General features: G+C 40.7%; 1 protein-coding gene across 2 annotated transcripts in view; it reads right to left on the reverse strand.

Annotated features, from left to right (window-relative positions):
• The window catches only part of adarb1b (adenosine deaminase RNA specific B1b), a 137,038-nt gene that overhangs the window by 83,814 nt on the left and 25,519 nt on the right, over positions 1-27,705 (reverse strand). The window contains exon 2 of one of the 2 annotated variants that reach the window (XM_051958629.1): positions 4,066-4,111. The gene's annotated coding sequence lies outside the window, so the exon portion shown is untranslated. Of the gene's footprint in view, positions 1-4,065; positions 4,143-27,705 lie in introns of both variants that reach the window. The other variant, XM_051958628.1, reaches the window with a different exon arrangement.

The raw sequence follows: 27,705 nt of genomic DNA on the forward strand, positions 1-27,705 counted from the left end.
TCTCCACTTCACTTACAAACTGAAAACCTGATACTGTATCATGCGATGCATTATAGCCATCAAAATACAGTTGCTTCAGAAAGCATTAAAAGAAATAGTTTTTGCACTGCTTTGTGTTGTAAATTTGATTTTAAACGGCAGAAATTAGATTTCCTCCGTCCACCTACACTAAAGACATGATGACAGAGCATACATCTTTTCAGAATGCATCCTGTTTGCTCTTAGATATGTCTACAACTTGACTGGAGTCCATCTGTGACAAACTGAATAGACAGAGGGACTAGACATAGTTGGGAGAGACATACACCAGTGGATATTAGATTTCACCATTGACACTGCATGTCAACAGACAGAGACATGAAGTTCATGGCACTCGCGACAGACCTCCTTTTAAAAACTGTAGGGACGTGTAGATGAGGGCAAGAGAATAAATCAATTCTAAAGCTTTGAGTGTTCACAGCAGAACAGGGGCCTCAATAATAGAGTTGGCCTCCTGGCCACACTGAGCAGCCGAGCTTAACGGTCCTTGGTCAGGGAGGTGACCTGGGATCCAATAGTCCAATACAGTATCGGAAGTTCTTCGCAGAGATGAGAGAGTCGCCCAAAAGGCTAACCATTTCAGCAGCAGTCCATCAGTCTGGCCTTCATGGCAGAATTGAGTAAAACGCACAACAGCCCACTTAGGGTTTGACAAGCTGTATTTAAAGGATTCTAACAGCATGAGAGAGAAGATACTCTGAGGATCTCAGACAAAAACTGATCTTTTAGGTCATAACTCAAATCATTAAGTCTGGTGAACACCAGGCTCTGCTCATCACCTACTAATACCATCATTACAGTGAAACCTGGTGGTAGCAGCATCACACTATGGGGCTGTTTCTCAGCAGAGGCAGGGAGATAGGTCAGAAGCAAAGGAAGGATGAATGCAGTCTCAAAAAGAGAGGTACTTGAGGAAAACCTGCTTCAGAGTGGAGGCGACGGTTCACCGCTCAGCACAACAGTGAACCAGAGCACACAGCCAAGACAACACTCGAGTGGCTTCGGGACAAGTCTGTGACTGTCCTTGACTGTCCCAGCTAAAACCCAGACTTAAACCCCATTGAAAATCTGTGTTCAGTTCACAGATGCCGCCCAGCCAATCTGATGAAGCTTTACAGGATATGCCAGGAAGAATGGGATAAACAGCCCAAATCCAGATGTGCAAATCCTGCAGAGCCTTACCCAAGAAGCCTCGACGCCGTGGGCTGCCAAACAAGATTCTGTTGAATTAAAGTGTTAAGGGTTCTGAATATTTTTGTATGAATATCTAGTTTTAGATGTTTCAATAAATATGAAATTATTTTTATAAACTTGCTTGCTTTGTGCCAGTGGGTCACTGAGTGCAGACTGATGGGCAAAATGCCACATTTACTTATTCAAAATAAATGTACAACATAAAGCACACATGAATTGAAGAGGTCTGAATACTTTCTGAAGGGACTGTATCTGCAGCATGACACTGACACAAAATGTGCTCGTGCACAGACAGTGAAGACCTAAGGGCTTTTGAGGTGGACGTTCAAATTTATCTCAAAAATTACTCTTACCAGAAAAGCATTTTTTCCACTGTCCTCCCCTAATTATATCTTTTTAAATTCTGCATATTTATGACACTTTGACAAAATCCTTTTCACCACAAAAATGAAAATATTGCACCTTTCCTCTTTAAATCTGTGATCACGTTGTGAATCACCAGCTCACTGAAAGCTCACCGAGTTGTGGATCACGATATAGTTCTGGAGTGCCAAAAGCTGTTAAATGCTTATCTTACTTATCCTGCAGCAGCACATCACATCACATTCTGGTCGGAGTGGTAGCTATCCTGCCAACACTGCACTAAATATTCATTACTATAATGGAGGCGAGGTGGAAGCTGGAGGGCACGATACTACAGGTTGTGCTTCCAACTGCACAGGCTACAGGAATGCTGCTGCCATAAACACGCAAATGTCAGCACACACGGAACAGGGCACTGGCTAAAACTTTACCATTACAAATAATGGAAATTAACAGCAGGGTTGGCTTGAAAGTCTGTATGCAAGGGGCTGTTTTTCAATTAGAAGATGTAAGCAAACAAATATGTGCTTGTGTCGCCAGATGTGGAATGCGTGCCGTTTGTGTGTTTGTGGTTGACACAGGTGTTTGTCACACTGTGAGGTGGAACGTTTTGTGGTTTATGAGTGTCTATTGTGCAGCAGTGGAGGGTGAGGAAGCCAGACAGAGCTGACAGCAGTGTTTTATGCCTTTCTTTACTTTTTTTTCTCTACATTTACCCTGGGAGAAATGAAAAAAGTCCTTATGAGGACAGCATGGTGCCATCACCTGAGCCCCACTGGGCGCAGCCCTGATGCAGCAACCTGTGGTGATCAGAATCTTCTCAAGGCGGCCCTCCTTCTCCACCTGACAGTTCCTCCCCCCTAGCACCCAGCAGGAAAATGGAGACCATTTAAGAAACGTGCGAGGAGAACAGTAAATGTCTCCTCTTGTCAATAACACCACCTGTGTCTGAGCTATCCCTTGCTCTCAGGAGTCACAATACTGGCTCTTTTCAACCTAACATATAATGTTGTATATTAAGGGATACTTCAGCAATATCAACTACATGAAAGTTGGATATTTGAAAGGGACATTTATTGGTCAAACCTGGGGCAGCAGAAACTAAAACATCAAAACTTTTAGTCCCTACGGTGAATTAAGCCCAAAGAAAACAGGAGCCTACATTTCCTATAATGCAATGCGGCAGAAACTTTCATTACACCGTCCCTGCCTGGTAAACATCTACATCTTTCAAACTTAACTGTGTAGTTCAAACTTTAGACCCAAGTAGGCATAACCCTAGTGATATGACAATGACTTTATCATTTTTTTTGGTTTGTTTGCTTTTTCTTTTCAAAAAACAGGAGACATTACACTTTTGTTTTCATGGGCTGCACCGTACTCCCAGTGATGATTAGAGTGCTTTTCATCTTGTCTAAATTACTCACCACTACATAAAGGGACAAAAGGATATGTGTACAGACTATGTATACTTTACATAAATCTGTTTCCATGCCCTACAATTAATTATCTTTACACAAAAGATCAAAGGTTCTGACATTCAACTGAATTGGGGGTAAATGGATGAAACACGCTCAGAGGGTTGGAGGAAGAGTGTAAAATTCCCTGATATTTGAGCAATTCTAAAAATATCCACGCCAATGCTGATATCCAGTATTGTATTCCTCAAAAACACAGACAATGAAAAAGAGAGCACAACCTGCATACATCCCTCCATTGTAAAGCTGAACACTCGGTGATGTGTGTTGGCATCAGGTGCTCATATAAATTACACCACTGTTTATGAACTCTGTCTCGGGCTTAACATGAAGCCTCTTCATTTCTGAATGACTGGTAATGCTACCCCTCATTTGGCCATCAGTCACTGGAGTAACTCCAGGTCTGAGTCATAAAGTCAGCAGACTCCAACTTGCATGTGATACTGAATATTTCGTGAGTTTCTGTTGACATGACTAGATTCTGCCAATCGGAGAACATTTACTGAGTTGATATGCTGCGGAATTCATTTTTGAACAAGTTTGTGGAATATGGATAAGTTGACATAAAGACTATAACAGATTGCAGGGAATTAGGTTGCTAAGCATCTGTCAGCTGGTACTGGCAAATGAATGCCAACCGGGTGATCAAGACCCTAAAGCGAATGCCCTTTTATACAGAAGGTAGTCATTTCCTGTATACTGGTAGTTCGATAAAAACATAAATCAGACCCTTTATAACCTGTTTCTGTGTTAAAGGACCATGCACACCTCACACAAATATAAACAGCAAATGGGTTTATTTTTACACGCAGCATAGATCTCCCTTGTGCACAGACAACACTCATGCGCTGCTTAAACGTCTGTTTCATGGATTATGGTGGAAGTGTAGTGCAGCAGCAGTCACTCCATGAATGATCCTCAAACATTACGCATTCAGTGTAGTCAGAGACAGGCAGGGGTTAAATGTCAAATGTCACAGTTCTGAACTCACCGTTCCACTGAGTACTCAGTCAGACAGCAGTTTTATTTACCAAGTCCTTCGCCGTTTCCAAATGTCACACACCGCACCTGCAGAAAAAAAACACAGAAACAAGTAGATTAATACATGTGTGGTGTGGCTCTATAGATGAAATAACAAATTCATACAGAGTCAAGTTATCAGTGCCATGATAATATCTTAAAATACATATTACATAATCCCAAACAATACAAATAAATACATACGTACAAGAGGGGTTATTTGATTGGTTTTCATCAAAATTTTTAATAAATTAGTTAATGGGAGTCTGCTTTTAAAGGATCCTGTGCCCAGTGAACAGGGATAGCCTTTTCAGTGTCGTGCTATAATAAGACGTAACTGGTGTCATGCACACACCCTATCATTTCTTAAAAGGAGTCGACATGATCTTTTTTGAAGATATGCTTTAAAAATCAACCTAAAGCAAACAAACCAGAGCCAAGAATCTCTTTGGCCACCAAATATAATGTCACGGATCACCCTTGCATGCGAAGAAACTACTGGTCAGCCCCCCGCTGACCCTGCCCCAGGCAGCTCAACTCTGACCAGCAGCAACGGCAGCAATACCACAGCACCACGGCGCTGACAAAGGGTGGCAGCAAACAGCCAAGACATGCGAGGAGGCATGGGAAAAGGGAGCAGATGTTGCCCCATTGTCCAATCACATTAGTGCCTGTGATTCCACCCTCACAGGCACAAGGACGGAAGGGTATCTTGAAAACAAAAAAAACGGAGGTGACACTGGCAAGGTTTAGCATGGACTGAAACTGAGTGGCAGGCTTCTAAGTAAATTAAAATCAAGTTACTTGTCTCACTCTGCCCAACCAACCTGTCCTTCAGCAGCAACAAACTGAGAAAAGAGCAAGCAATACAAGTTCATGCATCAAGTTGCACAAGTAAAACATTCATTGCTGATACCAGTAAGCAGATATTCAATTCAAAATCATACAGCAGTATTATCATGAACAGTCAAACAACAACATGCTGAAGTTCATGATCCTCCTCAAACAAATTAGATTCTTAAAGCTTAAACTTTCATCTCATTCACTAACAGAGCAGTGTAACATTGAGAAGGGAGGGCTGGTCCATCTATTTTTTTTTTTTTTTTTAGGGCTTTGGGGCTTCTATTACAGACCATATGGTATCTGCTTGGGGGAATTTGGTTGGAAAAAAAAGGCTCACCTTCCTTCACCATCCTGTTAATGTGTGCGTGTCTCCATCATCTGTATTCAACACATCCACCAAGGTGCTTTACACCTCTCTGAGCTGCCACAAGGACTTCTGGCACAAGAGCCACCTTCCTTAAAGTTTGCCTTCATTTACATATTTTTCAATGTAACACATGCTTGGGCATGTTAATGTGCATATATCGTTTTCCAGGTATAAAACAAGTCTCGAAAATGTGACCAAGAGTATATTTATCTCATATATTTAAACACATAGTGCACTGTAGGCCAGTTGTTCAATACATTTTAATAAATTCCTGCAAGCTTCATGTTGTTCCTATTTAATATAGCCCTCAAATCAAATACTGAAACACACTTATGTTGCAAATTCACGCATATGTTCTCTACACTTATAATAATATGTCAAATCTGTATCTGACCCACAGCACCCAGCATTTATTCAGTGTAGAGAAAACTGGCTTTTTACATAAAAGCCTTGGAAATGTTCAGTGACTGTACCAATAAATAAGCAATGGCCTCTCCTTATATGTACCAGCAGTACACAGCATGTGCCAGCCGTATGGTTTGATGTGAGATAAATGCAACAATGGTGTGCAGACAAAGCAAGAAGTTAGCACTAAAACTACAACATCCATGTTCTGCATGTACAAGAGCTCTGGTTGTATTTTTTAGTTAATACAGTGCAAGATTTGTTACATAAGTCAGCCGTGAGTCACCTTGTGTTTCCTCCCTCTCATGTCTTATGACCAAGTAGCGCAACAAAGGACGACAGGCTACACGAGCACTTACACTGCCTCGTCTCTCAGGGCACGCTACTGCTAATTTAGCAGTAGCGAAAGCATCAATTTGAGCGTAAGGACATTCAGCTACTGCTACTATCTGCTCTGGGGACGCTGTCTTGCCTCATCCACTAACTATGAAGAGCAGAGGGAAACAAGTGACAGCACAGAGAATGTTGTTTGCTTTTGAATTATGAGGATGTGAAAAACAAGACAGTGAAATCTCAGTGAAATAAAGGCTGATATCTTAAAATGACCCTTTCTCTCCAGCTCCTTGCAGTACCGGGGAATCTGCATTATGTGGTTCATCCTGACAGCCGTTTTTTTGTTGTTTTTTTTTCCACTGTGATAAGTCTGTCACAAAATCCACAGCAGCTGTAGATCTTATTGGAAACAGCTCCTGATTCAGTGTTTTTTAGCACAGACTCTGCATTCTTAGAAACGACGCCTGCAGTTTGCACTGGAGCAGCCCAACACGGCGGCAGATGTCAATCGAGATAAATTAAAGACAACAACTGGTAAGCAATTTCATGCTAATGAATCATGAACAAAACGCTTAGGTTGCCGATTCCTAAATGAGCTCAGCGCATCACGGCGCTTCGAATTTTATGAAACCCAAAGACAAAACAATTTTAAAGCGGCAACTGCTGTTAATGAAGTCTGCCCTGAGCCAATTCAAACTTTCAAACACAGTGCAATTAACCCTGTTTCTGCAGCGAGAAACGGTTCACTTGTGTCGTAACATCACATTTACCGGAGGCAAGAAAGGCAAAACAGTGTTCAATGATCTCTGCTTATTTCTTTCAATTAGTTAAGGAGAGAAACGGCGACAAATGAGAAAAGCAGACTGGGCTGTAAGATTAGTTCATCAGCGCTTTCACCCTTCATCCTAAAACATCTGCATTCTGAGTTTAGACAGTGGTTAGGGCTCATTCATCCCTTTTTCTGTGTTGAGAAAACCTAACAAACCCAGCCTCATACATAGTGTATTATCTTGTGGAGAGCTAAATATTTCATGTTGCATATCTGCAGACCAAACTGATACAAATGCAGCTAGTGTTACAATGCTTGTTCCTGAGTGTCTTCTTCACAGCACAGTTCAGTGAAGAAAGACTTTTTGGTTCATTCATATGTAGAATTCAGTCCTGTTACTTGGAAATGCAATCAGTTCCACAATGGGAGATGCCAGCGTGTCGTCATTTGCTATGGTCACGTGGTACAAGACTGCTACTGGTTGGCAAGAACCGGCAGTAACATAACGGCTTGCTACGAGAACGGTATCGGGTTTGAAACAAATACGTAAAGTTATCGCTTTTCATGAATGAAATTGCACATGTATTTACCACAATGGTAATAGCGTGTGTAGTTGTTGGTTGTACGAAGCGTTTTGAGAAAGGATCAGGCTTGAAATTTCACTGAATACCGATGTCAGGAGAGAGAAGATGGCGGTGGCTTCAGTCCATCAACAGGAAAAATTGTACCCCAGTAAGCAGCAGAGATCGTGTTTGTGGCTCCCACTTTTTTTCAGGTAAACTATTCAACAGTTTAGCATGTTTAGTATGTCCAACTTTGAGCTTATTTACCAAAAGATATTGATTTAGTGTCGCATCCTTTGCGTGAAGCGATCTCTACACTTTCGGTTTGGTTCAGTGTTGTCATGTGTTACCGATCACTTTTTAGGCAATGAAAGTATACTAAAGTCGAATGAAGCATATTCAATAACATCTCCTTAAGCCAGCAGCCTCCTATTTGTAACCATATTTGTTTCTGTATGCGTCTAGCGATCGTTTTTTTAGAATTGTCCTATTTTCGATCACCAATGCTGTGGGTCTGTTACTGTTACATAGAAGCCATACTGCAGACAAAAAATACAGCAACTTCTTGACGTTTCTTTGACATCTTGTTGAAGAATAACAGAAGATATATTATTTTTAATTCATAATTATATATTTTTGGGTGGGTGAACTGCCCAGCGGTGTCAATCAATTAAAAATAAATGTCGGTGAAGGAACTGTCCGGCCACAATGAAGGATCGTCAACCCACTCAGTCTTCAAATTATAGGGATCTGGCAAGGTTTTACTGTTTCCCTGATATCTCAGCTTACTCGCGTATATTTGTCGGGCCTCAGGTGATAAGGATTGAGCATAATCGGACATAGGGCTGGGTATCAATCTAAAAGTTTCGATACCGGTACCAATTCCGATACCTTCACTTCGATACCGGTTCCTAAACGATACTTTTTTCGATACCAGTTTTACAATATATACTCTAACAGAATGAAAATTGCATTACACATTACTTTTCACATCTTGAGTTTAATTTTCCAGTGATTTCCAGTGCAAAAGAACATTTGCAAGCAATGTACAGTTCAGTACATTCTGAGCCACCTTCGGCCCCGGACCCTTCCTGGCCGACCCGGAGCCGGTCGCGGCGCACCGCCGCGGAGGAAATGCGCCAGGCGGGGGACGGCCCGCACCCGGTGAGAGGTCCCGCGAGGGGATCCTCCCGCACCGAGCGGCCGCCCCTGGCCCGCCGAGTTGAATCTCCCGGGCGGACTGCGCGGACCCCACCCGTTTACCTCTTAACGGTTTCACACCCTCTTGAACTCTCTCTTCAAAGTTCTTGTCAACTTTCCCTTAAGGTACTTGTCGACTATCGGTCTCGTGCCGGTATTTAGCCTTAGATGGAGTTTACCACCCGCTTTGGCATATACTGCACCGCGCACTATTGGCGTCTGTGGCGATGGGCGTGGGAGAGCTCAGCTGCAGAGGGGAGAGGTGTGGAGGAGAGTGTGTGGAACCAGCGTCAGGTTAATTAGCGCAGCTGGCACCAATTAGACTCACCTGATTCTCTCGGCAGTAACAGACTGAAGCAGAGGACAAAAGACAGACGGACAGAGAGGACGGGGGAACGGACGAGTGGAGGACAGCGGACAGGACGAGGTCCGGTGGAGCGGGCAGCTTATCGAACGAGATCCTGTGGAGATCCGGCTGACGCTGAGACTGTTTACCGGAGGAGAACCGGCGGACGTTGAGACTGTTTACCGGACGAGGTCCGGTGTAGCGCCGGGCAAGGAAGAGAGACTGTTTTATTTACATTGAGACGGTGTGGTGAATAAAAGACTTTGTCTGCATTGGCCGAACTGCCGTGGTTATTGTGCTGAGCAGAGCCGCAGACAGGTTCTCCTGTTACAGCGTCCATTTTACAAAAGTAGAGCCACGTTTTAGACCTCAGAGGCATCTTTTCCCACTTCGACGACATGCTAAACAACTGCAGTAAATTCAATGTACTTAACGTGAAACCTGTCTGTGAACGGGCAGCATGCTTTTTTCCGGCTTGCCGCAATCACGTGTAATGTTACAGCCAATCACAGGTTTGCTTTATCATAATCACGTGATAAGTACCGGAACATGGAACCGAAAGACGAGGCTTATTTCGATACTCCTTAGTACCGAAACATTTCGGTCGGTGCCATTAAAGAACCGAAGTTCGGTACTCAGCCCTAATCGGACAATTTCACGAAAGGATAGTTCGCATTGTTATCATCAGCCATTGTTCCTCTGGTTCCTCTTGCCAACCAGCGCGGTAATCACGTGACTTCGTGACGTCACTGTTTGTAAACACTGGCGTCTCCCATAGAAATGACATGGCATTTTTAGGAATTAGCAATGGTATTCTATTGAATTTAAAAAAAGAACCACACATCTATATAAACATACCGTATGTACCAAGTAACATTATTTTTTTTAAATCTTTTGCTGTTTCGTTGACAAAGGAGTAACCATAGAATGTATCAGTTCGGACTTAATACAATGTAATGAATAACCTTTTTATGTTTTTTATTTTTTGAAGAGATAAGTGCTTCAAGATTACACCCAAATCTCCTGAAATGGAGCAAAAGCAAGAAATTTTCAGCAGAAAAGCTTGTCATACATAAAAATATATTACTGCAGAGCCACTCAAAGGTAGGTTTATTTCTTCATGCTACCCTACCGCACTCTGCCTGAAAAGCAGCACCCCAGTGTCCTTCCTTCCTTAAAACCCTGAAACTCCTTCCTAACAGCCAGCGTTACTGAGCTAACAAGTCAATTGGGGAGTGCACAAGCAAACAAACAACAGCCTTCAGTTACAATTAATGATGAATGACAGCTGAAGTTGGAAGGGGTAAACATCCTTTAATTTTAAATGACCTCTCTCACCGACCTTCGAGTGCAAGTGGCAGATACTGTTCACTACTCACAACTATTTGTTGAAGTGATTATCCTCTACATGCCATTTGCATAACCTGCAATAATTCCTGCTCTGGTTCATTCTGTGTTTCAGCCTCATTGAAACATGCTACTGAACGTGACATTGTTGCAAATTATTGCTGCTCAAACTGACAAGCCAGATGATGCTGTGAAGGTGATAGATGACTGCAACAAACTTCCACATGCGTCAGCGTCATTATGCAGATGGTGTGACAGCTGATGGCTTTTTGAGGCTGTTCGCTGCCAAAAAAGCCTTCACTTGTGAAAACTGAAGTCGGGGATTAGGATGGAAGTCACATTCTGAGGAGGTTTGCGAGGGAGAAGTGAATGACTCACTCTCCGTTACTCCAAATGCTGCTGCAAAGGTATCTTAAACACATTAACATCTCGTCTCCCCAGTGGAGCTGCTCAGCGGCCCGTAGCTGATGGCTATAAATGTGAGCCGCTGAGTGAATGTTAAGACGCGCACACATGGTCAGCATTTTTTGATAAATGTAGCTGGCTAAAACCTTCCATCCTTTGAATTAGAGGCATGCGATCAAAGCTGCTCTGACATGAACGCAACACTGATGCAACACTGGTTTCAAATTTGATGTCAGGAGTAAGTCATACTCAAATATATAAACAACACAAGTACAAAGCAAAGTATTTCTTTAACAGAAACAAACCACCCTAAGGCTAAAGTAAATGATGCATGAGAAAATCAAATCCATGCTTTTAAATACAATATCAGTGTGTGTTCAAAGCAGTTAGCGCTCGAATGTCTATCTTGTTTCTTCCTCCCGTCCAACCCTCTACCCACGCCCTGTCTTTTTCTCGACCCATCTGTTTTTTCTTGCTTGCTCAGAGGAAAACTTTTGACTTTTGTGACACTTCTGTTGACAGCTTTGTGCCTGTCTCCAGCGTACAAAACAGGAAAACATTTCAGTTCAAACCCAATGAGAAGCTACAGCGCTTTCATTTTCAGCTGATCCTCGACAAAACGGCAACGTTTAAGGCCAACATTCAAAAATATGACAGCTCAATAAATCTTCATGCATCACCACTGCAGATAAGGTGCAATACCAGAACAATATATAAATCAGTTTATTGACCGATGACGAGGTGAAATTGTCTCTTTTTCAAGACACATCACAAAGCTAAACAGTTCATTTTTATAAATTTCGTAATTTCATTGGATTTTGTTAAAATAATAGCAAACAGGTAAAGTGCATCTCTGCTTCAAGTGTCCAAAAACACCCACAAGTATGCCTTAATATAAAAGACTGACTCTTGACATGACTACAAAAGGCAAAAAGACGACTGCCAGCGGAAAACACAGAGACTTCATAAATAATTGTCACCCCTTCATATGAAATTATGTCTGAGAGGCACTTTGCAAAACCCAACTTGACATGGGCAACACATACTGTACACACAACAATGCGCAGACACGCTATCAGGCTGATTAACCTTTCGGCTTTAGTACACAGTATAGATTATGAGTCATCGTCGCTCATTAGAGGCCAACTAAACAGAGCTACTGCATTAAAAGAGGTCATTCTCATTTGACTGAACCCATCACATACATTATGACCTTATGGTGTCACCGTGGGCAAAAATGTGTGTGTGTGTCTGTGTCTTCACATGCATATACATGTCATCTGCTAATGGCATTGACAAGACCGACGTGTTTTGCTTTCAGCCTAGTATCTGGATATTAGCCGTCAGTTATGCAACATGCTTTTACCCGTGTTCATTTCAGAATCTTTGTTGGAGCCATAATTGTGCACTATACTAGAGGCAGCTGGTAGTGAGGTACACACACACACAAAACTAGTCCTCTTTAGATTTAGAGTTCTGCACTTTATCAATGTGTAATATGCCCAAATTCATTTGAAGATGAACAATGCACCGCCAGCTGAACCGTGTGGTTGTAATGGTTGACACTGTTAAATAACAAAAGAATCTTCAGCATTATCACCATAATTTGGTATGGCTCTGTGACAACCACAACTCAGTCTCGCAACAGCACAAGCCTGATAAAGATGTCCAGACCCACCAGAGTTAGGTTAGCAGAGATCTTAAAGGCACCTACACTACTAGCAAACAGGACCAGATTTGTATCATTGCAGGAGCTGATCCGGGATGTGAGTGGATAGTCGACATCAACGGTTAGCTTGAGTTTCCAGAGATCACCACAACCCTTCTACAGACAGATACCATCCTCAGGTCTGCTTCTGCTAAGACAATGATCACAGTGACTGCTCCATGGGAGAAATGAATGGAGGCTGCCTTTGAGAAGAAGAAGCAGTACACAGAGCCGGCAGCTGTGGAGAAGCAGGATAGGAAGGGAAATCATCTATCATGTGGAAGTCGGCTGCAAAGGCTTCATCGGAACATCCATTCAGTGCTTCCTGTAGTCCCTTGGAATTACTGGCTTCAGGCTGAAGAAGGTACTTAAGGTCTTGGCATATGAGGCAGAGCAAGGGAGCTTCTGGCTTTGGCTCAGACGGAAAGGAAAGGCGTGAGGAAAAGATCAAAATGACAGTCAGCTGGAGGGAGTAGTAGGGATATATCCTTAGTAGGAATGCTCATGATTATCCTTTAATAATTTAATTTACTAAAAACATATGAACCGCCAAGGCAGAAGAGGAATGACATTCATGTCCTAAAATCCATTGTAAACTAGCTGTAGCACCTGATGGAGCCTCCTACTATTTAATCTGTTTGCTGTGTTTAATATTGTAGTGACTGAAGGAGGTGGTCTCTTGGACTGTGGGCAGTTCATGTTGGTAAGGCCTATATTTGACTGGATAATGTACTGAGCTGCTTTTTAGAGCAAAGGCAACGTGTCTGAGGTCAAAAATGGTTTGTTGATTAAAACAAAATGTCTACTCTACTTCATTCTTTGTAATGATTATTGAAACTGTGCTTAAGTATCGCTTCATAAAGCTGCTTAAAATTTTCAGCCTTAATTCTTAGAGCAGCTCCACCACCTTCAGTTGCAAATAATTAAAGGATGAAAATATCAATCAAGGATTGTCGGCTGACAAATGTGCAGCAGACAGCAGTACTTCACAAGTACAAAATATCTGAACAAAGGGTGTACAAATACCACTTTTTACCAGGTCAAGTACAAGTACTTACATTTTGCTTTCAAGACTGCAGCTTGGCTGGTAGGTAAGTGTGGTAAACAACTAGATGTGCTTGTCGTACGACTTCCTGATGAATAAAATCAGCATGGTGAGAAGTTGACAAAATCCCATCCCTCTTCCCATTATTGGTCTGTTGTCATGCTAGTGGCTTTGCGAGGGCATGCTTGAGCCTTGAGTGAAACACTAACAGCAGCATGCAATGCTGTGATTGCCTGTCTAAAAGTAGCACTTCTATTTTAAATTTAAATACTAAAATTTGTTCTGACTCCAAGTCAATAACTTTCTGATTAACATGGTGTATACTTGGCAAGTACAACAGCTGGGTTAAGTTAGCCAACATCCTCTGTGGCCTGCAGGGTTTAGCACTCATGCTTCCTGCACTTGTGCCACATGTAAACACACACACAATCAAGGTCTTGACCTAAATCAAGTGTAAATCAGGTCAATCAGGTAAAAACCTGGGGACAATCTATAAGGCTGCCTGAGCAAACATTAACCATAATGTGCAAAACCAAAAATATAAAGTACTTTAGGCAAGGTAGCAGGAACAGTTTGAATGAGTCTATGTGTCCATGTGATAAGGATGTGTTGTAAACTGTAATATTTATTATGGCTTAATGATTTACTTTGCTGAAGCTTGACTTACTAAGTGCAACACTAGCATGTCAAATGGTGAAGGGCTGAAACCTGCTTCAAATGGATTTAATTTTGACATATTTTATTCAGCCATCACTTTTTCCAGATGACACAACTCTCCAGAAAGGAATGTCCTCATCACAACCCATCACTGCATCTATAATGTGTGACTGCAGTGAACCTCAAGACAAACATTTGCTTAGTGTGCTTTGTGCAGACCAGGTGAGCTAAACTAAAAAAAAGAAGAAAGAAATCATCCACAGTGGACGCAGGAGCAATTGACTTTTCAGAAGAGCCAGAGTATGAGGAGAGGTTTATTGTGAGCAGTGTGGAGACAGAGTTCTGTGCAGCAGACTGTGATAAACAATGCTTGCATAATGTATTCAAGCTGTAATTAGGGGACACTTCTCTCTGTCTTCCTCTTACTTTACCTTCTCCAATTCCTTCACTCTGGGAAGATCAATTGCTTATATTTGCCCAGTTCTACACAAATCCACCATAATAAGGAATATGTTTAAGCAGCTGTGCATGAGAATGCTGATTTATGTTGTCAAAGAGTATGAAGGTCTGAGTGCATCTACTGCTGTGAAAACAACCTCAATACCCTCCAGGAATTGTATTTTTACCTTCCCCCACCCACATCAGCTCAAATAAGGCAGAGTTGGCTTAAATGTATTAAATCACAAATGCACAGTAACTTACTTGTATTGTCGATGGCTTTTCTAAATGCTTAACTCTGGGAGGCTGCCAAAAGCCAAGAGCATGAGTTGCGATTGAACAGCGTTCTGAAGTTACAGGTCAGCACAAATATCAGTGAGTAGAGGGCATGGTTCAGTGTGTTGTTTTTTTAACAATCTGACAGTACTGAACCTAAAACCTGATGTGATAGATCAAAACTTGTAACTGCACAATTTATAACGCAAGCTGTTCCCCGAGGTAGATACAGGGGGGCGGATATATGGGAAGCTTTTGAGGAAAAGCTAATGCAAACTGTGTCCTTTGAAACTGTACATCGACAGCAAAAATCCCATCATCGCATTAATCCTATCCTCAACTGCATCATTCCAACCAACACTAGTATGCACATCCTCTCATAACAGACAGCGTAACTTAGTGATTGGCAAACTGGGGTATGGGTCTCCCTGAGGGGACGCAGAGCCACTGAGGAGTGAATGCACGCAACGGGAGGAGCTGACTCATAAAGGGGAAAAACAACAAACCAAACAAATCAGCTCTGATATTTGCATTGCTAGATTTTGAAAGAAAGGTCTGAAGGTTTCTTTTACAAAGAACAACATGTATAATGTGGACAGATTTATTTATTTATTTATTTATTTCGAACATCAAATATGAAGTGACCAACACTTTTAGTCACTTCACCTTCTTACATATTCGAAAAGGAGTAAGTAGAAGTACTTAGTACTTATATACCCTCACCCCTTTGCACAAAACTAAAACATCTGAAATATATATTAAATCAGATCATTGAAGGTTAAGAAAAATATGACACTGCCCATCTTGATCTTTTATTATACTTGCAGAGATGTGTGTCATTTGTGTCACCTTTTTGTTTACTTGTTTTCATATTAATTCCCTACTGCAGGGGTGTCAAACATGTGGCCCGCGGACCAAAACCAGCCCACCAGAAGGTCCAATCCGGCCCGTACAGAGGAGAAATTAACTGCAAATTTTAAATTTGCAAAAGTATAAATTTAAATAGTTTCTCAACCATGACAAGTTGTTTTCATCAAAAAGTAAAATATTATCTTGCTCATTGTTTGTTTGTCATTTTGTGTCTCATTTTGTCTTGTTTTGTTGTCTTTTTGTCTGACTTTTGTCGTTTTGTTACTTGCTTGAGTGTTTTGTGTTATTTTTGTCATTGTGTTTTGCTTTATTCATTGTTTTGTGTATCATTTTTGTCGTTTTGTTTCATGCTTTTGTCATTTTTCGTCTCGTTTATGTAATTTGTGTAATATTTTTGTCTCGTTTGTCCATTTTTTTGTCATTTTGCTTCTCATTTTTGTCGTTCTGTGTCTCAATTTTGATGTTTTGTGTTTCATTTTTGTAATTTTTCGTCTTGTTTTGAAAGTAAAATACTATATCATTCAGTTCCAGTTACCTGTGACTAAATGTTTTGTGCTTTTGTAGATAAATTGGTCTGTAAGTTATAATGTGTAAATGATAAAGTGGGGCTTAATGTTGATGAAATTAAATTTATTTGTGTTAACAAATTTTATTATTTCACAATGTTTGTAAAAAAAAAAAAAAAAAGTTCATTCAATGTGAACATTTTCAGAATGTACTTTTTTGCACTAAAACAAAGGAAAAATTTGGAGTTGTGGTTATTTATAGGTTAGTATGCTGGGAGTTTACTAGTCCGGCCCACTTTAGATCAAATTGGACTAAATGTGGCCCCTGAACTAAAATGAGTTGGACACCTCTGCCCTATTGGTTATTAAAATATTGGCTTTCTTTTTGGCCTCCACCACCTTGTGATATCTGGTTGCGAAATTCTTAACAACACTAGCCATTGTCATCTGACGTCGCCTGTTTCCTTCAATGCAGTAATGTATGAGAGAATATGAAATTCAAAAGTTGTTGATTTTTATTTAAGAAAAAAAACGCACAAATTTTGGACACTCTTGATGAAAGCCCATGGATAATGTGAAAAGAAGCCATAAAGCAAAAGGGGAGAATTTTTGTAAAATAGCATCTTCATATATTTTCATATCCAATCAGAGCTGGCAAAACTCTTAATTAGGATCATCTATATACACATTCACATCTCTGTATCATCTCTGGTGTGGTTGATTTGCCTACAAGTGAACAACTAATTTTTAGCAGCTTGCAGTAACGTGAGTTGAAGTTATTAATGTGAACGGTGTGTTTACATAAAGAAAAGTTTGTTATATTGTACAGGTAGCTTAAACGACAAAGCTAAGTTAAGTGGGCATCACTGTTCACCCACAATTGCCTCACAAAGCTCTGATGATAATGATAACAGTTTGCTGGTCACAAAAGAAGTAACACTTGCTCAAACTGTATTTGTAAACAGGTGCATGATGAAATGATGTTATATATCACACATTCTCTGACCTGCTGCATGCTGAATTTGTTATATTTGTTGTAAAGAAACTTTGTCAAGATGTGCGTGTTGGCTTCCTCGGTCTAGGCTGGAAACATCTTTTACAGAGCGGCTTTGTGGTGTCCATGTGCTCGCCCTGACTGACAGCCGTATGGGAATTAATGCCATATTTTTCTCTGTGCGTCTGCTTTTGCAGACAGTCCACGGACAATCAACAACTTGCCGTACGTGCCATTCCTCTCATCACCACGAGAGATGCACTTTGCTTATTAAAGAAGAAAAAAGCAGATGTCGTTTCCACTATGCCTGCAGAGTGGAAGCAGAGCGCCACACACACACACACACACACACACACACACACACACACACACACACACACACACACACACACACACACACACACACACACACACACACACACACACACACACACACACAGCCCTGATGTCGTAAATCAAGGCAACTCAGGAAACACGGCTTCTATTAAACCACCGTCATTCTTAAAGTACTACTAAAATGGGAAACAGTATTGTTTTTAAGTGAAGGGTATCGCGATAGATTACTAATATAGATGTACAATGCAACACAAGCTTTCATTTTTTATGATTAATATAAAAAATACTGATTATTGTTGTTTTACAGTGAATCACACTGAACTTCTGGTAAAGAACTCCATATGTGATTGTGGAACTGATCGTGGCAAATCCAATCCAGTGACTGATTATTCTGATTATGGAACATTTGTTCAGAATCTCGTGGCACCGAGAGGAAATTTCATCATCTACACAGTGTTACAGCGAAGTGAGAATGGTGCCAACCGAACATATGGAAACCAGTAAGAGAGACGGAGCAGGGAGATGTGTTGTGGCCTGGCTGTGGTGACGCACGTCTGGGAGGCTGACTATTTTCAAACAGCTTCCTTTTACAACTCAACCCCACCCATGCCTTCTCTTGCCAACCGCACCGGCCACCCGTTAGTGACACAGACTCTCTTAACCAGGGTCCCACAGCCAGTCAACAACAGACTCTTTGTAATTATTCACAGCTTTACAGTGATTTCACAAGTGCCAAAATGTGTGAGAACACAAATTGGAGAAAAAGAGTCTTTATGTATGCCATCCATGCAGCATACTCAAGGCACAAAAACGACTAGTATTGGATAACACAGAAATACGACAGCAGATGAAGAAATCTGGATCTGCACAGAGACGGAGCTAATCAGATCAATGTAGCTTTAATGAGATAGTTAAGTCAGTTGATATTTTGTGCACATGCGTGTGTGTGCATGTCCACTTTCAAGACCCCGCTGAGATAATTCTCTTAAAGCAAGTGTAATGCGGCGGGTTTTCCTGAGCCGTCAGCTTTTTCCCTTCTCAATTTTTCCTCCTTTCTTTCTCATTCATTTGATGTGCTTCCTCCTAATCTTCCCTGGGCTGTCGACCTCAGAGACACAGAGGACACACTCAACCATTCAGCCATGGCTTCTCATTCACACAGCAGAAAAAGCTTTCCTTGTTCAGGCTGCTCAAGTGTTCGCCTCGGTCTGTGTGTGTGAGCGTGTATGTGTGCATTTTTTAACAGTCTAATTTGCTGCATGATATCAAAGTCACCAGCTGCTGAGGGAAGATTTTCCTACATCTAATTCATTGTGGTCCTGAATTACGGTTCTGTAACTGAGTGCCGTACTCTACTCAGCTATATTTTGCTGCCCATGAATGGGAACTCAGTGATTCAGCAAAGAGTGTTGATGATTCAGTAGCTTAAAGGGGAATGTCACCCACTTTTTGAAGCAAAATGTGTTTCCTTCAACCCCTCTAGGAATGGCCAGGCTTGGCTAGAGCAGGTCAACCGACTAGTTTGCTTGGATGCTTATGTGGCACGCACCAATTTCAAAGAACTACAAAATTATTTAAAGAAAAATGACACCAAGCTTAAGGGTCTCCATCCAAAGGTGCAAAATAATCGTGAACTGCTTGCTTTCTTTCTCAATAGGCTGTACTAATGTTCTTCTTTTAATAAGTATTTCCCCGCTATAGTGTGTGCGGAGAGACAAAGAAACACAATCTTGCCATTGCCAAGGTACTGTTTATTTTTAGACTGTTTATCCCAAACTTTGCATCCTACAATATCTGAACTCGGAAATCTGTGAAACAAAGCCCCCTTCTGTCTGAGTCATTCCCTGGCTGCCACATTTCTGTTTGTTGTCATTGTTGTGGTTGAAGTACCATATGTGCACCTATTTTCATCCCCCTTCACAAAGTGTAGGTAAAAGCAGATCAAAATTGGTGGCCGCTCATAAAAACACATTTTGTTTTTGAAAAACAGTCAACAGTTTTATTTTAAGTAATCTGGAGACATTGGTGATTTCTGTTTCATTTTGGCAGGTACACGTTTGTATAAAAGGAGCATGGCAAACATGAACCATGAGCTGTTTGTGATCTGACAGAACTGAGCTCGGCACGTCTGGGTTGGAAAATCATACAAACGTCCTGCCTATACAGTTGTGCTCATAACTTTACATAACCTGGCAGAATTTGTGATTTTTTTTGGCCACTTTTCAGAGAGTATGAATGATGAGAGAAACATTTCTTTCACCCATGAGTAGTGGTTGGGTGAAGCCATTTATTGTCAAACAACTGTGTTTACTTTTTTTTTTTTTAAATCATATTGACAACAGAAACTACCCAAATGACCCTGATCAAAACTTTACACACTTGATTTTGGCCTGATAACATGCAAGCACACAAGTTGACACAAACAGGTTTCAGTGGTTACTAAAGGTAACCATCCTCACTTGTGATCTGTTTGCTTGTAATCAGTGTGTGTGCATAAAAGGTCAGTGAGTTTCTGGACTCTTAACAGACCCTTGCATCTTTCATCCAGTGCTGCACTGGCGTTTCTGGATTCTGAGTCATTGGGGAAGCAAAAGAATTGTCAAAGGATCTGCGGAAAAAGGCAATTGAAGTGTATGGAACAGGAAAAGGATATAAAAAGATGTCCAAGGAATTAAGAATGCCAATCAGCAGTGTTTAAACTCTGATTAAGAAGTGGAAAATGAGGGACTGTGTTGAAACCAAACCATGGTCAGGTAAATCAACAACACTTTCAGCCACAACTGCCAGGAAAATTGTTCAGGATGCAAAGAAAAACTTGCATATAACTTCATCTGAAATACAGGACCCTCTGAAAAAAGTGGTGTGGCTGTTTAAAGATGCACAATAAGGAGGCACTTGAAGAAAAATGGGCTGCATGGTCAAGTCGCCAGAAGAAAGCCCTTACTACATCTGCAGAGGAGCAAACAAGGCCTGTGATGAAAGGTTCACCATTCCTAGTGTGAAACACAGAGGTGGATCGCTGATGTTTTGTGGATGTGTGAGCTACAGAGGCACAGGAAACTTAGTCAAAATTGATGGTAAGATGAATGAAACATGTTATCAGAAAATACTGAAGGAAAATTTGCACTCATCCTGGAAGCCGTGCATGGGACGTACTTGGACATTCCAACATGACAACATTCCAAAACACAAAGCCAAGTCAACCCATCATTGGCTACAGTAGAATAAGTAGGTTCTGGAGTGGCCATCTTAGTCTCTGTATCACTGAGCCACTCTGGGGAGATCTCAAACATGCAGTTCATGCAAGACAGCCCAGGAATTTACAGGAACCAGAGGCTTTTTGCCAAGAAGAATAGGCAGCTTTACCATCTGAGAAATAAAGAACCTCATCCACTACCACAAAAGACTTCAAGCTGTCATTGATGTTAAAGGGGGCAAAACATGGTATTAAGAACTGGGGTATGTAAACTTTTGATCAGGGTCATTTGGGTTTCTGTTGTCAGTATGATTTAAAAAGAGTAAACACGGCTGTTTGAGAATAAATGGCTTCACCCAACCATTAACCATGAGTGAATGACAAGTTTCTGTTATCATTCACATTCTCATAAATTCTGCCAGCGTATGTAAACTTAGGAGTACAACTGTACCTAAAATAAAACACTAAAATAAATGTTAGCAAAAGAATGAGACGGATTAAATGTAATCAAAGTTGTGGATAAAGCATCAAAACCAGCAGAGAGGCTTCAGATCAGAGAGGCCAATCAGTAATGCTCTGCTGGCCTTCAGACACTCGACCCTGCTACAGATGAGCATTTAAAAGTGGGAAATACTGTAAAAATCTTCTGATACTCAGTGACCTTATGCAGGAAATGTGCATAGCAGTACAAGAGGAGTTGCTGAGAAAGAGCAATCACATGGTATAGGAATGTTTCAAACCCTTCTCCTATTATGGCCAGAGGCTTTTGTAAATCCTAACATGCAATGATAAAACACATCATTCCTCCGAGTGCTTTCAAAGTTAAGTCAGCCATGTCTGAGATATCACTTGTGACACATGGACAAACAATGAAGAACACCCTTGGGCCAATTGGTGTAATTGTGAAAATGCTAGGATAGAGTGGTAAAGAATATTAGTCCACATACATACAATTAACATATAATCAATAAGATCATAACAAATGAGAACAAAGGAAGACAATTTAGTTCTAAAAATGACAGCAAATTGAATAAAACAACACGGCAATGACTGACAGTGTGACTATAACTGGAATAAGGAAAATGAAAGCTGTGGCACAGAAGATGGAAGGAGAGGAGAGGCAAATGACTGATGGCTCCCTCAGAGGAAAATGTACCACTACAACGCAACGCATTATTAGTCATTTACGTCCAGCAGGGCTGCTTGATTATGGCAAAAATCACAATCACGACAATTTTGGTTAATCCAGAGATTGCTATTTTCTTTTAAACACGATTGTTGTTTTACTTTAGAAACACCATGCATTTCTTTCCCTTGCGACAGTGAATTTCCTTGAACTTAAAACATAATTACAAAAATAAACGCTAAAGAAAGAGATTAACCTGGTTGTCTGCAAGGGATTTAGTACCACATGCTACACAGACATGTGAGAGCAGATGCCCCTCTGTACAGGCCAGAGACAGCTATTAGAGACAAAACAAAGCTCAGCAGTACTGTCAAGATTCTGACTTCCAGGTGTTCATTCATAATTCCACAGACTGAAGCACTAATTTGCTTCTCAGCCAGACACACAAATCAAATATCTGAACCTGTGATTTCTGTATTATTGAGAATTACTGCAACAACACATCAACAGTAAAAGGTGTCATGACAGTTTAACTCCAGCTGCTTATGAGTGAGAGGAAAATCCAACCCTTGGTGAGAGCCTGGGCTTGTGTACGGGCAAAAGCACTTGTAATACAAGACAAAACAAAAGAAGCATTGCCAGATGGAATGCGGCACAATAATTTTTCTTGTGTCAATTGTTTTGTTTCATAATTTTGGGAAAATTCTAATCGAAATTCAAATTAGAAAAACCACCAGACCCTATCCAACAGTCATTCTCAAGGAAGGCATCCCAATTGTGGGTTGTGACAGGCACAACATTGTGTCGTGTCTTGAGTGTAAACACATGCATGATAAATAAATCAGTTACAAATAATATCAATTAGCGAAATGTTGGGTTCACCCAACTGGCAAGGAGCCAGTGACATACAGAACTTCAATTTGGACTTCAAAGCAGCATCTCTGTTCTCAGGTCTATTAAAACAACATGAAAAATGTGTCCATTAACATTGGCACTATCTGGAGTAGGTTGCAAGGATTCATGAGCTACGCATGACTGGGTAATTGGAATTCTTGGATAGTACCCAACTACCGAAGCTTGCAGCAATAATGTATGAAATGTACAAATGTGAATGAGAAGTTGTTACACTACTGTTCATATGTTTGGGGTCATCCAGGCAATTTCACGAACGCAGGAGTGACGGTTGTTGGAAATGTTCCTCTGCACCCCTATGTAGATATTCTATTAAAAATAATTTTGTTTTCCAGCTAGAATAGTTATTTACCACGTTAACAATTTCTAGACTGTATTTCTGATTCATTCAGTGTTATCTTTTACACTCATCCTACTGCTCATGTGCACTAACTCTGTTTACATGTTTATATCTTTTAGGATTTTTTAATCTTATTTGTATATAGTGTGCCTTTTTCTACTCTTTTACCTATGGCTGGGAGTCACCAATCATAATTTTGCTGTGTGGAAACACAATGACAATTAAGATTCTTGATCTTCATTGAAACTGCTTTTCTTTCAAAACGAAGGACATTTCTGCGTGACCCCAAACTTTTGAACGGTAGTGTATAAAGCATAACTACATTTTTTGAGCAGAACACGGGAACACTGTATTTGTTTTGGGTCACACATTTACCAAAAACACCAAAACCAAGTAAAAGTGGGAACATCTTTAACTAAACGTATTACATTTTTGCTTCGTTGAATGGTCTCTTTACACCATCCTATCATTAAATTTTTTGCTTTTGTTTTACTTTCATAGGTGTCCTTTGCTCAGCAATTTCAAACAGATGCAGATCATGGAATGAACTGAACTGCCTTACATGAGCCCTTGCATTGTTGTTTTTGTTTGCTTTGGTTGTACTACTATTACCAGTGTCTGAACATTGATAAATGACCGAACTGACATAAAAATGATTCAGCGATAAGCTGCTAACAGTCCAAGCACCTGTGAGACTGTTAATCCACACAGATTCCTGCAGAAATGTTACCCTGAACCAATTATACCAATTAGCTGTTGCATCACCCATGATGCTATTCCATTTACATTGCAGGCCAAAAGGCATACTACAGGACATAAATGAATATTTATGTGCTGCATATGACTTAGAAAACGCATTATCTCAGCTCAGGGTATTTTTAGTGCAGGGCAGTACCATAGCTGAATAATAATGTACCTGGCTCACCACAGCCAGCACAGATCTGACAGAGTAAAATACATTTTCTTTCATTTGAGGGAGGTTAAATATGACCTAAACATTATCATTAACTATATATCAAAAACAATTCACAACAGAATTTAAAAATGTTTTCATCATACCCTGCATTAGTAGCAGCGTCATTTGTGACTGAATCACCACTGTTGTTTTTCCCCCCTTTCCTATCTTTATTTTGCAGCAAAACGTGCACAAATTGTTCCAGTACATCCTCTTAAATTACACAAGAACTTGTCCTTAGAATACAGTAGAATCTAAGCGTGTTGTTTCAGATAGACGGTGATTGATTCAGTAGGTCTGTATCCTTTTCACCTTTGATACAACTCATCTCAGCACATCTAAAGACGCAGTCATAACTGAGTCAAAGCTGAACACATAGATGTGACATGCACATTTTTTTTCATTTTCAAAGGATATAAACGAATAACCTTCTTTGATGTGCATTGCAAACAATAGCCCATGAATCTAAATCAGAAACATACTTTACAACTCCAGAGATTGCCTGAAAATGATCACATTTTTTCAGATTCCGTCAGTATAAAGATAATCCAGTAAAGTCTGTATATCCATGAGAAGAATGAAAACAGAAATTACTAATACTAGATTCAGCATACAGAATGATGCCAATTCTCTAACACATAAACAAATACAGGCCAAAGAAAAACATTCCCCATGCATTTCACAAATCAGGATGCAAAGGAGCAACATCAAAAGTAGGTAGCACGTACCAGAGAACGTTTTAAGATCTGGTCTAAACTAGGAATGAATTATGCTGCCTACTTCTGCTGTATGTAGATGTATAATTTGCAGAACCTTCTTCCTGGATCTACATTCTCAAAAGCAGAAAAGCAGAAAAGAAAGCAAACCAATGGCAAAATGCAGCAAGTTTACTCAGTGACTGATCCGGACAAAAATCAAATTAACTGTAGGTTTAAAAAAACAGTCTTAAGGGAGCAAAGCATGTCTGTTAATATACATAAGAGAAAAAAAGGTATGATTTTCTTTTTTTTCTTTGCCCAAGCAGCCGTAACACTTCCAAACTTTGGTGTCTCAAGGACACAAAAATGACAGCAGCCTTGTGAGCAGGGATGCTCGGTCACACCTCACTGATTCATCGGCCCGGCACACATGTAATCAATCACTGGGCGATAACCAGCGCACTGATGATAAAGGACATATAACTGTCACTGAGCAATCAATCCAAAGCTTTTGTCTTGGCGTCTACGATGGCTACACTCAAAGCTTCATGTATGAATGTAGCTGTGGCGGCGGTGGGGTGGGGGTTCACATGCCGGGCTCGGCGGCTGAATAACCGCAATGCCATTTATCTCAGCGACACAGCAATCAAACACTGGCCTCATAAATCATAAATGCTGTCATCATTGTCTGTGCTCCTGTTAAGTTGTCCGCAGACTGCAAACAAATGGAGGGAAAATTAATATTATTGGAGCCACTCACTGTGCGTGTGAGTCAGACCTCAGCCAGTGTCACCAAAATAAATATTTCATTCTCTGTGGTCTTTACGCTCATACACCGTTCAAACGTGCATCGGAGGTCAGGGGAGGCGTGACGAAAATGACGACGGTTGTGAGCGTGTCGCTAAAAAAATCTGTGTGTTCAGGGGAATCCGTGTTTATTGATTTGTAAAAGTCTGTTGCGGGGAGGGCATTTTGCAGACTAATTAAGAAAACAATTAGTCAATGTGCCCTAATCATAGCACAAACATGTGAGCACTAGTGACATACTTGGGCTGTGAGGATCTACACTTCTCTGTGACTGTCTACCCACTGTTACTGCAGGCAGAGCAGACAATGTGACCTTTCTCAGTGCAGCTTTCTCTTGTTGCGGGAGAATCTCTGTGCCCTGACTGATACTATCCTCTTCTGTTGCACACTTTCAATACCTTCCATGTTGGCGTATGTATGCCATATGACACGTTACCAGCAGCCAAACAACAAGACAAGTGATTCACAACGCTTTGCACGTAGTCATAGAAACAAATCTGCGTACGGACTCTTCGTAAATCAAATGAAAGTTTTCTTACTTGTACTTCATTCTTGAGAGAAACCAACGTTCCTCGTTGTAAAATCCAGATGTCTTACCACAAGTGCATGCTCTTACATATTTAATAAAACTGCTATAACAGTTTAGGAGATATTGATGATATTTCGACAAAACAAGGTCACAATACCAGAAATCTGCTACAAGTTGCTACAAGTGCCATGAAAGTGCCACATTCCTTAACAACAAATCTGAAGCTTTAGAAAACATAACTTAATAATAAAAGAATGGATTTTTAGAGGAGCACACGCACAAATGTACAACGTCATATTCTGAAATGCTGAATGCTGCTGTTCAGTAACGTTAGATAAGGCGCTTCCACCTATTGTTTGAAATTCTCTTCTGCACTGTTTGCATAACGGCTTGTGGTTGCCTATTGTATAACTTGCCCTATTATTGTCTGGATTATGTGGTTCCTGCTGCCTGCACTGACTGTACAAATGATTTGTCCCTCAGGGATAATAAAGATATCCTTGATCCTTGACCCTAATCCAAATCCTATGCAAAATATCTGACTGCACAACCCTTGGCATCTGCTTATTTCCTGCAACCAGCGGTGCACCTGCGTTTGCCACTACCATTCCACATACTGCTGTTATTATCTCCATTCCACATACTGTTGTCATTATCTCCAGCACCACAGCATCTATAGTACCATAGAAAACCAAGCACTGTCATTACTCAGGCTTAGTGCTTGCTAAATATTCTTTCTTTTGACATATGACATGCTACACTTGATGATCTATCTTTTCCAACTGCTGGGAACAAATCTGATTGGAGATTTACTGACAGTCAAGCCAGGCAGATGAACAGACGCCCAGCCTCATTTAAAGGGATAATGATCTATTTGTCATCATGTATCAGTTGTGGCAAATTTTATGATTAGAAACAAGATCTAACTTCAACAATGTGCATGAAAATGTATCTTAGAGTAAGTTTGGCCTTAATTTTTGGAATTAAATCTAACAATTCAGCTGACGTAAATATTGTTAAGAAATATGTCATTGAAGAATTGAAGAGCACGGTCTGTCTTGAGGAAGTGCATGCAGTCATGATGTTGATTAGTGAAGGAAACACATGTGGAAGAGATTGGGAAAAAACACGATGATTATGGCCTGCAGAAGGCAGAAGCTACGCCATAATGTTATGCCCCTGTCATTTTAATTAAAAGTCATCCTTAATGTAAAAAGGTCTCATCACTTGATTCAAGTTGAGCAAAGAAGAATGGGTCAAATGGACAGCAAGTGACTTCAATTCGACTGTATGAATTACAGTGAGGCCTAAAGAGTGACGCGTGTACTTCTCAGTGATTGTACAGTACAATGAGTCAGCACCAAATTTGATGAACACTCAGAAATTCTGTAGTAAAGTCTAATTTAGTGGGTGGGGGAAGAATGCGTTCGGGCTTGTCAGGAAGCACCAGAGTTTCCCCTTAAAAAAGAATAAATAACAATGTGGCCATGGAAAAGAACAGCCGAATTTTACATTTAGTAGAGGATAAATCATCACCAGTGTCAGTTAAGCAACTCAATCATCTGAATACTGGAAGCATTTCAAAACAGACAAGGAATTCCCCGGTTTGCTGCATAAAATCAGATAAAGGGAGGATGTGT

Source organism: Acanthochromis polyacanthus, chromosome 14, assembly GCF_021347895.1.
Source record: "Acanthochromis polyacanthus isolate Apoly-LR-REF ecotype Palm Island chromosome 14, KAUST_Apoly_ChrSc, whole genome shotgun sequence".
Lineage (NCBI taxonomy): Eukaryota > Metazoa > Chordata > Actinopteri > Pomacentridae > Acanthochromis > Acanthochromis polyacanthus.